This window comes from Orbicella faveolata, unplaced genomic scaffold (assembly GCF_042242905.1).
Source record: "Orbicella faveolata isolate gen_17 unplaced genomic scaffold, um_ofav_v1 contig_24, whole genome shotgun sequence".
Lineage (NCBI taxonomy): Eukaryota > Metazoa > Cnidaria > Anthozoa > Scleractinia > Merulinidae > Orbicella > Orbicella faveolata.
Window position 1 is genome coordinate 26,475,554 of NW_028301552.1, and position 15,160 is coordinate 26,490,713.

General features: G+C 39.9%; 2 pseudogenes; both read left to right on the top strand.

Annotated features, from left to right (window-relative positions):
* Positions 1-4,132: 4,132 nt before the first annotated feature.
* On the top strand, positions 4,133-10,610 carry LOC110040098 (uncharacterized; annotated as a pseudogene).
* Positions 10,611-10,824: 214 nt separating this feature from the next.
* Positions 10,825-15,124, top strand: LOC110040097 (uncharacterized; annotated as a pseudogene).
* Positions 15,125-15,160: the final 36 nt, after the last annotated feature.

The following is a 15,160-nucleotide window of genomic DNA, read 5'->3' on the forward strand; positions in this document are numbered from 1 at the left end:
GAGTTTTAGTGGCATATAGTTATTGTAGCAAATATATTGCTTAGGGAAGGTTGAGTGTTATTACAGATTGCAGTGTTTTAATTATTGCTTTCAACTTACAATTCTGTATTGAGTTTACCCTGACTACACTCTATGCTCTACACCCTACCATCTATGCTACACTCCATTTCCACCATCTACGCTCTATGCTCTATGTATTTACGAGTTTATCAGTTCAAGACTTTTTGACTACTCTCTACACTAGCTTAGAGGCTTAAACCAGTAGAGTGATAAAAAATATTAGGTTGCGAGTGCAAGTTTCTCGACCATCTGCGATGCTTTAAGTTTTGTAATTCTAAGTTATTGGCTTTCTTTATTATCTCAGATATGTTACATCCACTTTCAGTGCTATGTGCATAGGTGACATCTTTGGACCATCTCACGACATTCCATCTTTTGACATACTATGTAAATGGCTGAAATACCGTTTACCTGTGAAACTAGCAATTTTTCCAGTTATTAGCGCACCAAATGACAAGTATATGATAATTACTGACCTCAAATAAATGACGAAGATTGTGGACTCCCGATTTACAGGATAATTCAAATGATTTTAGTGTAGTCAATCGGCTTTCAATAGTGACTTCCGGTAGAATGGGGCCGCTACCACTCAGTTAATATTCGAAAGATGTAAGCATTCAAAACAGTCGATTTATCCCTCACAGAATGTTTTCTTGATGCTCCTAGCCTTAGTTTGATGTCAAATAAATCTATCTTTCACGACTAAAAGTCGAGGTCAACCATAAAAAAGCCACTTGTGCTTACATTTTGATGTAGGCCAGGTTACATAGCATGTCGAGAGATAGTTCCCATGCACTTAACACTGAAAGCGGGTCAGTGGACTCTGGTCTGGATGGTCCCGGGGGCAAGTCATCCCAGCTGGAGGAGCCTCTTTGATGACTACCTCCTGTTCTCTGGAAGCGGCGCCTTGGCATGGGAGCAGCCGCTGTCGTCGTCGTCGTTGTCGTCATCATCGTCCTTGTCCCAGATGGAGATGTTCAGCCTATTGAAAGTACTGGCCATAAGATGGAAGGTCTCTGGGGAAAGCAAAGAAGCCTCGTCAACCACCACCATGTCAAACTTGTTCAGCTCAAAGTTCATGCCACTCATCACCTGCTAATTGACTGGGATGTCAAAGGTGGCATGAATGGTTTCCACCTCCAGATCTGACCCGAAGATGGCTCGGTAACCCTGGGCGACGAGGGCCACTGGTGCTACCAGGAGGACTCGTGAATTGTGCTGTGGGGCATGGTGGATGGCGGGTATGAGGACCTGCGACTTGCCAGTACCAGCCTTGCCTCACAGCACGTGGTACTTGGCCTAGGGACGTGACGTAGGCCACGATGGTGGAGACGAAGCTCTCTTGATGGGCCTCCTGCTCGAACTGGCTGGCAATCTGGGCTCTGGTAGTCCACTCCTGTGGACAAAGTGGCAGCATCTGACAGAAGTGGCAGACGCTGAGAGGCATGGTGGACTCCTCCCAGTGGCAAAGATCCTGGCAGTCCCGGCAGGGAAGGTGCATCAGAAGATGCTGGAAGAAGTAGATAGGGTTAAGGATGGACACGAACTTAAAGGGGAGCTTAGGCCTATTTTAAGAGAATTTCATATCGATAATTATATTACCTGGAGTATTTTGGTTGACATAAATCTTACCCACATGAAATATTTTTATTCAAAAATCAATCCAAAGTTTCATGAACGACCCACCACCTTGATTTTGGAATGCGGTAGCCGAAACAGTCAGTGGAACGTTAACTGATGTCATATCGTAAAACACAATTGTGCGAGGTTCGTGGGTTTTTCAGTCGCAAAACTTCAGTAGCTCAGTTCATGAAATATTTATGTAGTTTTGTTTCCATATAATCTCGCTGTGGAATAATGATAATGGTTCACTGCTGTGTGCCTGGTTATATTAACCATTCATCTAGGATGTCTAACATACGTTACCATCGCATTCCCAATGATAAAGAATTACAAAAAACTTGGTTAGTGAGGATCACAAGGGATAATTTTTCTCCATTACGAAACTGTTATGTGTGCAGTAAACATTTTACCAATGATTTCTTTGAAACGGACTTGAAAGCACAATTAATGCCTGAGCTAAACGTCAAAAGACATCTTAAATTTGATGCGATACCCTCGTTGTTTTCTTTTGGACCTGAACCGAAGAAACCTAGAATAAGAAGCGAAAATTGTGAGAGTCAGCAGCGAGCAGAAGAATTACGACAAGAGGTGAGTGTTGGATATCGAACTCAGAATTTGTTTTGTATTTTATTGATTTGTATTGATTGAAGTTGTTTACAAAAATTATGATGACAAAAAGGCTTTATATAATAAATGACATAGGTTTTTCTACACTAAATGTAATACTAGGGTAAAAAAAATGACCCTAATATCGGTGACAAAATTGTTGACACATTCACCTTTTTAACCCCCTTTTTCGTCACTGTGATCCCTTTTTGCCCCTAGCTTGTCCTTTCAGCCCCCCTTCCCCCCAAACAATGTTGTGCCGCAATTGCTGTGATCTTGGGGAACAAACAAGCAACATTGAATGGGGGAGCGGGGTCTTTTCCACAGTTGTTTGCTTGATAAAGAGATTGGAGTTATTTGGTGCACTAAACGTGCTATGGAAAGACAATGTGTCAACTAATTATGTCGCGGATTGTCTGAGACTGATTTGTTGCCCTTTTGCTATTTGTGTTTGGGAAAAAGTAATAAACCTTACGGACCTTATTCTGTGGAGTACACACAAAAGGGGACACACGAGATTGCATCACGCATGCACACATCAGTTTTTTAAGCTCAAATGTGAATGTCGTCCAGAAGTGCATAAATGCAGCAAGTCCCCTCTTGCTGCGGTTGGTGTAAGACCGCTGTGTTAATGTAACAGGGTATAATTGAACACCATGCTATGGGCGGGGATCAAATGTAACAGGGTGGGCATGTGATCCCCTTGTTGCAGTAGGTGACTCATAGAATTCCAATCAAACTTCAACTTACAGATAAGTCTCGTTTAATTTTTCAATTCTATTTCGTCACCACTGCCACACGGATCCCATGAGACTTCAAAGCCCAGACATTCACATGAGAAATAATATATAACAAACAAAAATTTAATCATAACATTGTACCTATGTGTGTACAATAGGTCTGAATAAGAGAACAACAAATGTTACATGCATATGGGCAGACAGGACAACATGCAAACTGTCGGCACCCACAGTCTATGGGTTTGTAAAGTGCATTCTAGATAATCAATGTGCAACACGAGTGGCAAAACCACCATTCCCTTGGAAGGGCTTGTAGAATCTATCAAATGTTCTCTCCGAAAACCAACCAGCAGTATCTAGAATTTCCTTGATTGGAACAGATACATTTTTCGCTTTCGAAGCAGCTGCTGCCCTGGTACTGTGAGGTTTGAAGGTGTTAACATCAACACCAGCATCTGCCATTACAGAACGAATCCACCTTGATATGGTATCTTTACAGGCCCGGTGATGTGGTTTCACACGACTAAGAAAAGGTTTTGTTCCGTGTAGATATTCTTTCAAATGAGTAAAAACACAGAGAGATTGGTCTTCAGTGTAGGCTTATAAAAGCACTGAAGGTACCTTGTATCCAGGTCTACTTTGTTTTATGTGCTCTGGTAGGGTGAACTCAAAAAAGTTATCCCCTTCTTTCATAAACTGGATGTCTAACATGTGGAGACTTTGTCCTCTTTGTGCATATATAAGTGCAATTGACATTGTCGGTTTTAGAGTCAAGGATTTTAGACTTGAATCTGTTGGTTTGGACAACGATGACAAATAAGAAAGGACTAGGTTTACATCCCATGTAGTGCGCTACCGTGGCATTGGTGGGTTGCTCTTGTAGATGCCTTTCATGAAGCAGGAGATGATGGGATGGCTCCCTATGTTCACATTGTCCGTGGGAAGAATGACAGCAGATAGTGCACTTCTTGCATTGTTTATAGTTGTGTATGACAATCCTTGTTCATGCAGACTGACTAGGAAATCTAGCACTGTGTTCAAAGGTGGATTGTATGAATTAACTTCTCGTTTAGAACAAAAGTCATGCCACTTCTTGAGATAAGGGGCATATTGTTTTTGGGTACCAGCAGACCAAGACTGAAAGATGATGTTGGTAGCTTTGCTTAAAATAGCTCGCTGGCAGAAGGATTCCCTGATACTTTGCAAGTTATCAATTGCAACTGCTTGCTGAGAGGATGAGATGAACTGCATTGCTGTGAGGCTGGACTAGAACAGTGTTCAACTGGGGAAGAACTAGGGGGTAGTCTGTTAGAAGGTTCAGTAGAAGCGTAAACCAGGGTTGTGTTATCCAGAGTGGAGCAACGAGGAGTCCTGTTGATTGGTCTTGTTCGATCTTCTGCAGGCAGTTGGCAATGACACGAAAGGGTGGGAAGGCATAAAAGTAATGAGGTTTCCAGTCCATGAAAAAAGCATTAATAAACTGTGCTCCAGGGTCAGGTCTCCATGAGACATATTGAAGGACCTTAAAATTAAGTCTGGAGGCAAACAAGTCAATGTCAAATGGCCCCCACCGATCATGTATGGCATTAAAGGCCTCCTGCGACAAGGACCATTCTGTCGAGTCTCTTAGTGCTCTTGATTCCTTGTCAGCTTGAATGTTATCAGACCCTGGGATATGAGTGGCACTTAGCCAGATGTTGCGTTGTATGCACCATTTCCATATAATGGTTGCCAAGTCATTACATGGAATTGATTTGATACCCCCATTGCATTGATATATGACACAGTAGTGGTGTTATCAGATTGAACAAGAATGTGTTTCCCCATTAATAACACTACAAAGGGATTGTAGGCCCAGTAGTACCACTTTCAGTTCAAGATAGTTAATGTGGTTTCTTTGTTCCTCAAGACTCCAAAGTCCCCCAGTGGAGTTATTTCCACAGACAGCTCCCCAACCCTTATTAGATGCATCAGTGGTAAGCATGAGGTCAGGGTTTCCATGGCTAGGAGCTTTAGAGGCATGTGGGACATTGTTTACCCACCAAGTCAGTTCTGTCCTAGATGGGGTAGACAGGGTCATAATGGCATCAAAATTCCCCTTGTTGTCACGGAGTGCACAAATTTTGTCAAGCTCCAAATGCCTGTAATGCATTTCTGCAAATGCTGGGAAACTGCAAACAAGGAAGCCTATGACCTGAACAACAGTACGGATAGTGGCTGTCTTTTGAAGGAGCAAATTTTCACAAGCGGATTTGGCCTTCATGGCTTTAGACTCATTGAGAGTTACAGTCATGGTGATACTGTCCAGCACAAAACCCAAAAAATCTATTTTTTTCTAGGGGTTGGAGCACAGACTTCACAGGGTGTACAGTGAAGCCAAGTTTGGTAAACAAACTGACAGTATCAAATACATTTCATTGACATGAGTAAAAAGTCTGACCGATGAGAAGTGAATCATCAATGTGCCCCATACATGTATGTCCATTAGAACGTAGATGTGCATAAACCGGCTTAAGGATTTTTGTGAAAATCCTTGGGGCAGATGACAAGCCATTAGATAGGCATGTGAATTGGTAGTATTTCCCTTTCCATTCAAACATAAGGAATTTCCTGTCCTCCTCTGCTATGGGGATAGAATAGTAGGCATCTCTGAGATCTACCGATGCCATAAAGCATCCAGGTCGGATGAGCTTGAGGGTAGTTCAGAACGTATCCATTTTAAAATGATGGTAATCAACAAATTCATTGAGTGGTTTCAAATTAAGTATCATCCTGTGAGTGCCATCCTTTTTAGGTCGAATGAAAATATTTGAAATAAAACTATCAGGTGTATGGTTCACCAATGTAAGAATTTCCTTACTCACAAGTTTAGCAATTTCTGCATCAATGATATTGATTTCCACTGGTGAGAAATGGATTTTGTTAGGCCTGGGCATCGGCTTCAGGAACTCAGCCTCAAACTCTATATGGTGATGCTCTATGGCATCCAAAGTAATGAGGCCATTAGTCAATGATTCCCACAATGGCAAATGGTGTTTCACCTGCCCTGCTTTGAAATTTTCAACACTTTTGTGCAGGTCCTCTAAATTAATATTTGTGGTGGAATCTATTTCCCTTAGCTGTTGTTCTACTGGGCCTTTGGGAAGGTCTTGTTCACCTTTGTCTGACGGGTTGTTGCTCGGCCATGCCCTAAAAAAGAACAGCATTTGAACTCATTCAGACAATTTGATGGTCAGTCATAAGGCTTCAGTCATAAGGCTGTTCTTTCCAGTCAATAAATCCCAGATTTCTTCATTCACCAGGGTTGGTGTGAGATATTTGCAATTTGCAAGTGGCGGATATTTCTCGCCTCTCTCTTTCACTGAATCTTGTGACAAAGGAAGATTCGGGGTTTTTCCAGAGCCTTGGTCATCCAGATCTAATGAATTACCATCCACCAAGAACAACTCTGGCCTCTGCTGTTAACCACTCTAGGCGAAGAAAAAAGCAATCATTAGCATTGGATGAAGAGGACACATTACGTGATAACGATGAAGCTGAGATTGAGAGTGTTGACAAGAACGAGCACCATCTGAACGGCGAGAAAAGAAAGAAAAAACAAATGTCCTCCTACAAATTGTCTGAAATCATAGTTGCTAAAAGGATTAAAATGAGAACTGAGTTGCTGGCACTTGCAAGTGAACAGAAATTAGAAGGCAAAACTGACATTGCAGAGTTTATTATCAACAGAGGTTCTAAGGTGGTTGCTGAAATTTTAGAATCAGCCTGGGAAATGGAAGATGTCCAGAAAACTCTTGAACGGCAAAGGAAGAGTAGGTTACAGCTATTACAAGAGGCCAGACTGAGAGAATGTGTCGAGAACTGTAACAGCGATTGGTTAATCTGTGCATGCAAAGTGTTAGAGCAAAAAGGGAGTTGAAGAGAGCTATTTTGCTGAGCAAGTTTATGAACTTTTAGACAAGGGTCATGGAAAATACAGAAATGTTATGATCATCGGAGTACCTAATTGTGGGAAAACATTTTTACTTAACCCACTGAATGTTATTTATAACACATTTTCGAACCCAGCCTCTACAAGTTTCACTTGGGTGGGAGCAGAGAAGGCAGAGATTCTGTTTTTAAATGTCTTCACATGGACACTGGCAGTTATACAATGGCATGATTTTTTACTTCTTTTGGAGGGTCAGCTTGTGCACATACCAGCTCCTAAATCCCATTACGCTAAAGACATTGCTTTTACTAGAGATACCCCGATTTTTGCCACTGGAAAGAATCCGATTGTTTTTGTTAAGAACAGGGCGCTGGACGACAAAGAAACAGAGATGATGAATGTGCGGTGGAAAATATTTCGTTTCCACACACAAATCCCCCAAGAGAAGCAAAAGCAGCTACGTCCTTGTGGCAAATGCTTTGCCACCTTGATTTTGAGACCACAGGGGGACGAGTATCTGTAAAAGCTGACAATTTACCGCGATTGACCATGATTGACCATGATTAATCATAAGGGTAAAAAAAGCCAAGGAATCTGTATTGTTTATTCCTGTGGTTAATTGTGGTTAATTGTTCAAACTAATACTCTACACTTTTTTTCAACTCTTTTAATGGGTTGTCAATTGCAAAGACATCACGTCTACATGCTGCACATCTGAAATTCATATTGTAATATAAATATGAAGAAGAAATACCATGCATGAGAAAAACTGTTCATTGTACATTACGTAACATTGTTAGAATGTCACACCTTCTTGTCATGCAAAACTTAAACTTCTATACTTAATGTAACGGTGTCCATAACAAGGAATTAAGAGGGTTTCGTTAGTTTCATGGAATATAGCGGTTATCAATATTTGGTACGTGAACCTTTGTTGCCAATGATTGCATCAATTCTCTTGTTCATTGATGCGATTGTACTATCAATCAAAGTATGGTCAAGCTTTTTGAATGTTTCTGCAATGCGTGCTGAAAATTGTTTGTACGTTTTATAGCTGATGTTCTTTTTGATAGCATCTGCTTCTAATATTCTTTTAATGATGTTGAATATGTTTTCAATGGGATTTAAATCCGGACTACATGGAGGAATAGCTAGTAGCTTTGCACCTACTCTCTTCAATGCAGCACGAGCCAGTGCACTGTTCTGACTCGGGTCACCATCTTGAACAAACAACTTAAAAGCTTTCTGCAATTCTCAAAACGTACATTGGAACTTGCATTCAATGAGTGTCTTAAAGTATCTCCTGTTTAAGGAGTTTTATTGTTCACAGAGAATAACTCCTTTCCCATAGCTAATTGCGACAAAAAATTTCTCTAAATGCCCTCCTGATCCGCAGTGCGCACCCTTTGCTGTACATCCACAAGCTGATTCTTCCTGCGGCTTACACCGTATCTTTCCTTTCGGGGTGCGTGCTTGATCATAGGGGTTATGTTTGAATAAAACTCACCTCATCTAGGTAAAAGGCAATTTTCTATGTCCAAACATTCCTGTTGTAGTCTTTTCTCATTACTTTCGCAAATTTTACACGTCTTTTGAAGTCTGCGTTTAGTAACACACCCTTCTTTCTACTATTTAGGTAACAATAGCCATTTGAATGAAGGAACCATTGCATAGTGCGACAGGAAACTTCTCTCATCTTGAAACCCGCTCTTTCCTTTAAGCTTTTTACGGTGAAATTACTGTCTTCCTCGCGTAAAGTGGCGATGTGCCTGAAAAGGAGACATTCTTGACGGGCGCTTCATTTCCGTGGTCATCCTGCTAATTTCCTTTTGTCTGGCATGCAACTTCTTTGCATTGTCTTTACCTCTTTCAAAATCCTATAGACTGTGGACCGACTAAGACCAAACCTCTCCATAATTTCACATTGTCTCATCCCACTATACTTTTGAACAATGGGCACAAATACTTGAGTTTCTTCTGGCATTTTTCCTTGGAAAACCATATTGCACAAATTTTTTGAACTTCTCAATGCCTTTATCACGTCACCACAAAATTACATAATCATCTGTCATTATCGTGTCCTAATTACTGCCTATTACCCACCGAAATAAATCAAAAGTGTAGATTAAATGGTAAGATAAAAGACTCCTGATGAAGCTTTATTTTTAAGGCATTTAAACCATTGCACTTTGGACAGTCGGCGACAAAATTGTTGACACATTCACCTTTTTAACCCCCTATTTTGTTGATGTGATCTCTTTTTAGCTTGTTCTTTCAGCTCAACTGGCAGCTTAGAAGATTAACTCTGCTAGGGAAAGTTACGGTTAGTAAAAGCTTAGCTGCATCTTTGCAATCTTATCTGAAAGAAATACATCAAGTTCTGTACAATTTTCAGCAGGATGGGAGAGGGCATAAAATTAAAAGAAGTGTGATGTCAAACGAATATAAAGATGGTGGATTAAAAATGTTAGACATTCGAACCTTCAATCATGCTCTGAAATCAAAATGGGTAAAGAAGTATCTTGATGACAACAATCAAGCAAAATGGAAACTATTTTTTTACTTTTTTATTAAACAACATGGCGGTAAATTACTTCTGGCTGGTAATTTGAAGCAAGCTGATGTAGCTGGTTTAAACATTCAGGACAAGGAAGTAATCGAAATCTGGTCAAATTTAATCCGTGAAGAAAACCCAACACGCTTTGGCAATGCGCCAATTTGGTACAACTCCCTTATAAGAATTGAAAACCGGCCAACCTTTTATTCTGATTGGTCTTGTGCAGGAGTTAATCAGGCCAAAGGGTTGCTAGACCAAAAGTTTGACTTTTTAAAGTATAAGGATTTTCAAACTCGCTACAAAGTTAATACCACTCTTTTAAGGTACTAGGGTGTAGTCTCTGCCCTGGCAAAATTAAAAAAGTCTTTTCAGGTACAGGCTAAAATGAACTCTGAAGACCAACTTACTCGTAGTCAAAAGTTACTATTGTCCTCAAGCTTTTGCAATGAGATGTATGAGTTAATTGTCAAAGGAATCACTTCATCACCTGATAAAAGCCAGAGTAAATAGATAGCTGACTGTGAAAATTACAAAAACTTCATAGAATGGGATAAGTCATATATTTTGCCTTGTTACGAAAAATTGTCTAAGTCAAGTTCTGGAACAATCTAGAACTGGAAGTCATTCAGCCGTGACCAATTTGTATAAGAACATTCTAATCCTTACATAATTACTCAGATTAGAAACTGTGTCAAACTACTTAATTTAGCTTGTAATAGAAGTTTCTAGAACTTTAAGCCTCATGTATATTAGAGCGAGAGGTTCTTCTGTAAGAGAGATTGATTCAAATTTGAAGAAGCTTAGTGCTGTAAATTCCTGAAGTTACCTTACGGAAATAAATTAGTTTGTTGCTGTTACCAACAATCCTGAGTTCTGTCTGGAAACAACCCTGGTCTACAAAGATACTCGTAACATGCCTTTCTATTGCACGAAAGAAACCAAACTTTAGACTTTCCAATTTAAGCTTCTTTACAGAAGAATTGCAACGAATGATTATCTCTATAAAATAGGTATCTCTTTAACAGACATACGTACTTTCTGTGAACAAGAAAAACAAAAGCCTAATTCATCTCTTCTGGGACTGTGAATTCATTCAAACCTTTTGGCAAAACATCCAACAGTGGTTGATACAGCTTCAGATAAAGCCACAGAACTTTTCTTTGACCCTACCAATCTGCCTGGGACTAGTTGATAGTACAGAGGATGTACTTCTACACCATGTACTTCTACTTGGCAGATATCACATTTATTTGTCGAAAATAAAGAATACTCTCCCAAATGTACAAGTATTTTCACAAACTTTCCTTAAGTGTCAGGAGGAGGAGGAATGCAAGTGTGAAGTGACTAATAAGGTAGGTTCATCTTCAGGTGACACAGATTATGAGATGCAGAAGAGAGATTCAGAAGAAAACCCTGAGCAAACATTCCTTGTTTTCGAGTCCTGCCTAAAGTTACTTGTGAAATTTTGCTCAAAATGTGGTGGAACCATTTTTGAATCTGTTGAAAGAACTAGTGGCAGTATGTTTTCAGTGAAAATGCTGTGTATCTATAATCTTCTGACTTGCTGGGATTCACAGCCACTGTCAAAAATATTGCAGCAGGTAATTTACTCTCCTCAGCTGCCATTCTGTTTAGTGGCAATACATTTTCTTATATTGCCCAGTTTGCTTCCTTTCCGAATTTGAAGTTCCTCAGCCATACCACATATTACACTATACAAAACAAGTATCTGTTTCCTGTGGTAGACAAAGCCTGGAAAGAGGAAAGAAGTTCAGTATTAGATGCAGTTAAAAGCAATGGGTCAGTCAATTTGATTGGGGATGGAAGCTGTGACAGTCCAGGTCAGAATGCCAAACACTATGATGACAGATGAAGGAAAGGTGGCAGCATTCAATGTCGTACGGGTAACAGAGGTAACTTGGTCTAATTTGATGGAAAAGGAACGGCTCGAGAGGTGCATTCAAGACCTTGTCAGAGAAGAAGTCACCATCAAGAGAATTGCCACCGACCACCATACTTCCATCTCAAGTTCAATGAAAAAGGACCATGGTGGAATCGACCGCCAGTATGATGTTTGGCATTTGTCAAAGTGGGTGATGAAAAAACTTTCCAAGAAGGCTAAAGTGAAAGGCTGTGAAGATCTTCCATGGATCTGTTCAGTCTCAAACCACATGTGGTGGTGTTCCGCAACATGTGATGGCAATGCTGAAGTGCTGAAAGAAAAGTGGACGTCAGTCCTGTTTCACATGACAAACAAACACAAGTGGAATGGCTACACCCACTTTCATGAGTGTTGCCATCCAAGACTGACCAGTGCTCAGATCAGGAAAAAGAAGTTGCTGAAGCCTAATACCCCTGCCTATATTGCCCTTGAGGAGGTGGTGCTCAACAAGAAGATCTTGAAAGACATTGAAAAGCTGACTGAATTTTGCCATACTGGAGAGCTTGAGGTGTATAACTCTGAATATTTGAAGTACTGCCCAAAGCGTGAGCATTTTTCACACAAAGGCATGGTGGCACACCCACAACTCACAGCACTCGAGCACAATGCAAACTGGGGAAGAAAGCAGGCAGTCATACAATCTGGGCCATGTGCTGGTGAAGCCAGGTACAAGGTCAGCTTCCCAAAGGCACAGAAACAGTGGGTGGCTAAGCCAGTAAAAGAAGAAAATCCTATGCACATGTTATGGTCTTGATGGACACTGTTGCCAATGCCTGTGAAACCGGTGAAGTTAAATTGAACCTGAAGCATGCCATCTCCCCAAAGACATCTTGGGGACTGTACCTCCAAGCAAACAAGAACTTGTCCATAAACACCGGTCCAGGTTTAACCGATAAAAACTCTACAATTTGGCTGCACGAATGTGGAGTAATTTGCATGCAAATGTGATTCAGTACAACTCAAATGAGTGAGAGTCAATAATTATGGTTATAATGTTTCCCTGGGGAATCAGTGATCTCAGTGCATTGAAGGGATTTGGATTGTTTTGACATGACATTTTATCATCCATTATAATATAGGTAGGACCCTGTGCACATTCTGATTGGTCAAAAACCCTTGTTTTATCAGACTATAAAACATAGAAAAAGTAGGTTAGCTTAAGGTCATTTCCCGGTATTGCATTGTGCATCCCTACTACACATAATTTCATGCGTGATTAGCACGCGCATTAAAAAATGGCGGCTTTTTCTTTGCAGCTGGACCTCACCATAGAGGTAAATCATCATTTTCTCAAAAACGAGCACGGTGACCTATCATTTTTTTCTGTTGTGTTGAATTGAGTCAAATTTCTCCATGTAAAATAAATATGGGTTAATTCTCAGTGTTGAGCAAGAAACAATCGTCGGAAACGTGAATTTAGCAAGCAATCATGACTATAATCATTGTGCTATTGTAAGGTTTGTATGGTATAAACAAGGTGCTGTTGCTCCTAAATGAACATGGGGACCCCTCATTTTTATTTCCAAATTTAAGTTCCTACAATATAAACAGTCAATAGGCAAAGTTTGACAAAAATCTCTACAGGTTCTATTTCAGTGGAATGACCTTAAAAATTATGTTTCATAATCTTGTTGCTGTTCTACAAAAAATGGAGTATATTGTGTTGTTTATAGGAACAGGGATTCAATATTACTGAGTCTTGGTATGATCGACTTTACTCCAGGAGGGTGATTTTAAACTGATTTAGTAAGGTCTAAAATATAGCATAGCAGTGGATATTGCCTCTCTAAATGCTTGTGAGATCACAATAGCTATGAATAAAATGAACAAAAGCATGCAAGAGCGATTTTATTTTTATTCTTTGTTTATTGTGTTTGTTTACAATTCTCGAGCACGTGAGCGTTTGATCTTGACAGCATCTCCAAAACATCAAACACCGTTTGATTCATGGTGCCTCGACGCATTGGTTAAATTGCATTGTTTATGTTAGAAAGTATATCTAGAAACTCTTACCAGTCTAGATTTCTGGACCAAGAATTTTTGTCATTGTGTTGATGCTCCTCTAATTCTCCTTCTTCTTCCATGCCTTCTTTGCTGGAAGAAAACTCTGGTTCAAACTGGTATGGCCAAATCACATTTTCAGGCATATTTTCATCGTCAATAGAAAGACTTGATTGAGATGAATGCAAAGAGGTTTTGTCATCAGACATTTCAAAGTGGCTGAAACTAAACTAGCTCAATATACTCACTTTGGCTCCTCAAGCAAAACAAAAACAAAGCAATGCGGCATCATGATCTGATGTCATGTTTTAATCCGCTGATCCTTTAAGCTCCCGCGATCAAAAGGGAACATGGCAGGTGCAATCCAAAGCTTAGGATCGATTTTTCATAAAATCATTCATCATCAATATAAATTATTGCTGTAAAATTGATCCATCCTATGTTAACATCAATACAAAAAATAGTTAAAATTGGCCTTAAGTTCCCCTTCAACGGCCACCAGGTACTTATCTTTGTCAAGGGCTTTGCTTTTGTTGCGGGTAGTACTTTGGATTTGAAACCACCATAGCAGCAGCAAACTTCTCGAGAGCCTTCTCATTGTCTTGTCTTATCTGTTTGAAAGCTTCTAACTCTGCAAGACGCAGTGTGAGAGCTCTACATTTCCCACCATACTTCCGTTCTAGTTGAGACTTGGCAGCTTCATATGCTGCCTCAGAAAGACCAAGCTTCTCAATAACCTTAAGGTCTTGACCTTGGAGGCATTCACACAGTCTTAACAGCTTGTATTTAGGTGTAGCTCTGGCTCAGTCAACACACAAGTGAAAGGCTGCCTTTCCAGCAAATTTGGGAATGTTTACTGTCTCAGTAATTGCAGTTCGGCCGATTTTGCTTGAGACACAGATTTAGCTCATTTTCTGTGCATTGTAAGACATTCAAGTACCTATACTAAAACCACAATCCGTTTGATCGTATCTCTTTATTTTTCAGAGTTTTATGGAAATTAAATTTCACTCGAGCCAAGGCCTGTCATGACACTTTTCAAGACTTAAATTTGAGACAACTTTGGAGGACAATTTATGAAAAACTATGAGATTCAGCAAAAAACAAATACCACAGCCATGTATATTAACTCTATCTTATCCATCAAGGCAACTTTCATGAACATTGCGTTTCAATCAAGCAAACAGGAAGACTTGAGTGACACCTTATTGGTTCGCTTAAGTCACACATGCGAAAACCGATGAAATTCAATTCATAGCTAGGAAGTAGGTACCATAGAAAAGGTAACTACAGAAAAAACCTTTGCAGCCCGACCTTTACTAAAACTTTATAACTTTATAATTCTGAACGTTGTCACTCATTGTGTTCAATAGACTGCTTTCATATTTTAGATCACGCCACTACCAGCTTTCAACTCAAGATAAAGGAGACTATTCATATTCAAAAAGAACTACCTTCCCTCAATCAGCAATTACACCATGTAAATCTAAAATTATCCTTTTAACTTACACCTTTTCACGTTCTGTTGTTACTATTTGTCTTAATTAGCATTTTTGCCTACTTATTATTCAACTTGCTTTGTAATCATTCATTCAACTGAAGATGACAGAAGCTCTGTCGAAACATGTCTTGCAAACTTAAAAAATTGGTCGTTTTCCTAAAAATATTTACATGTCTGCTGCTATCTAGAACTTCATAAC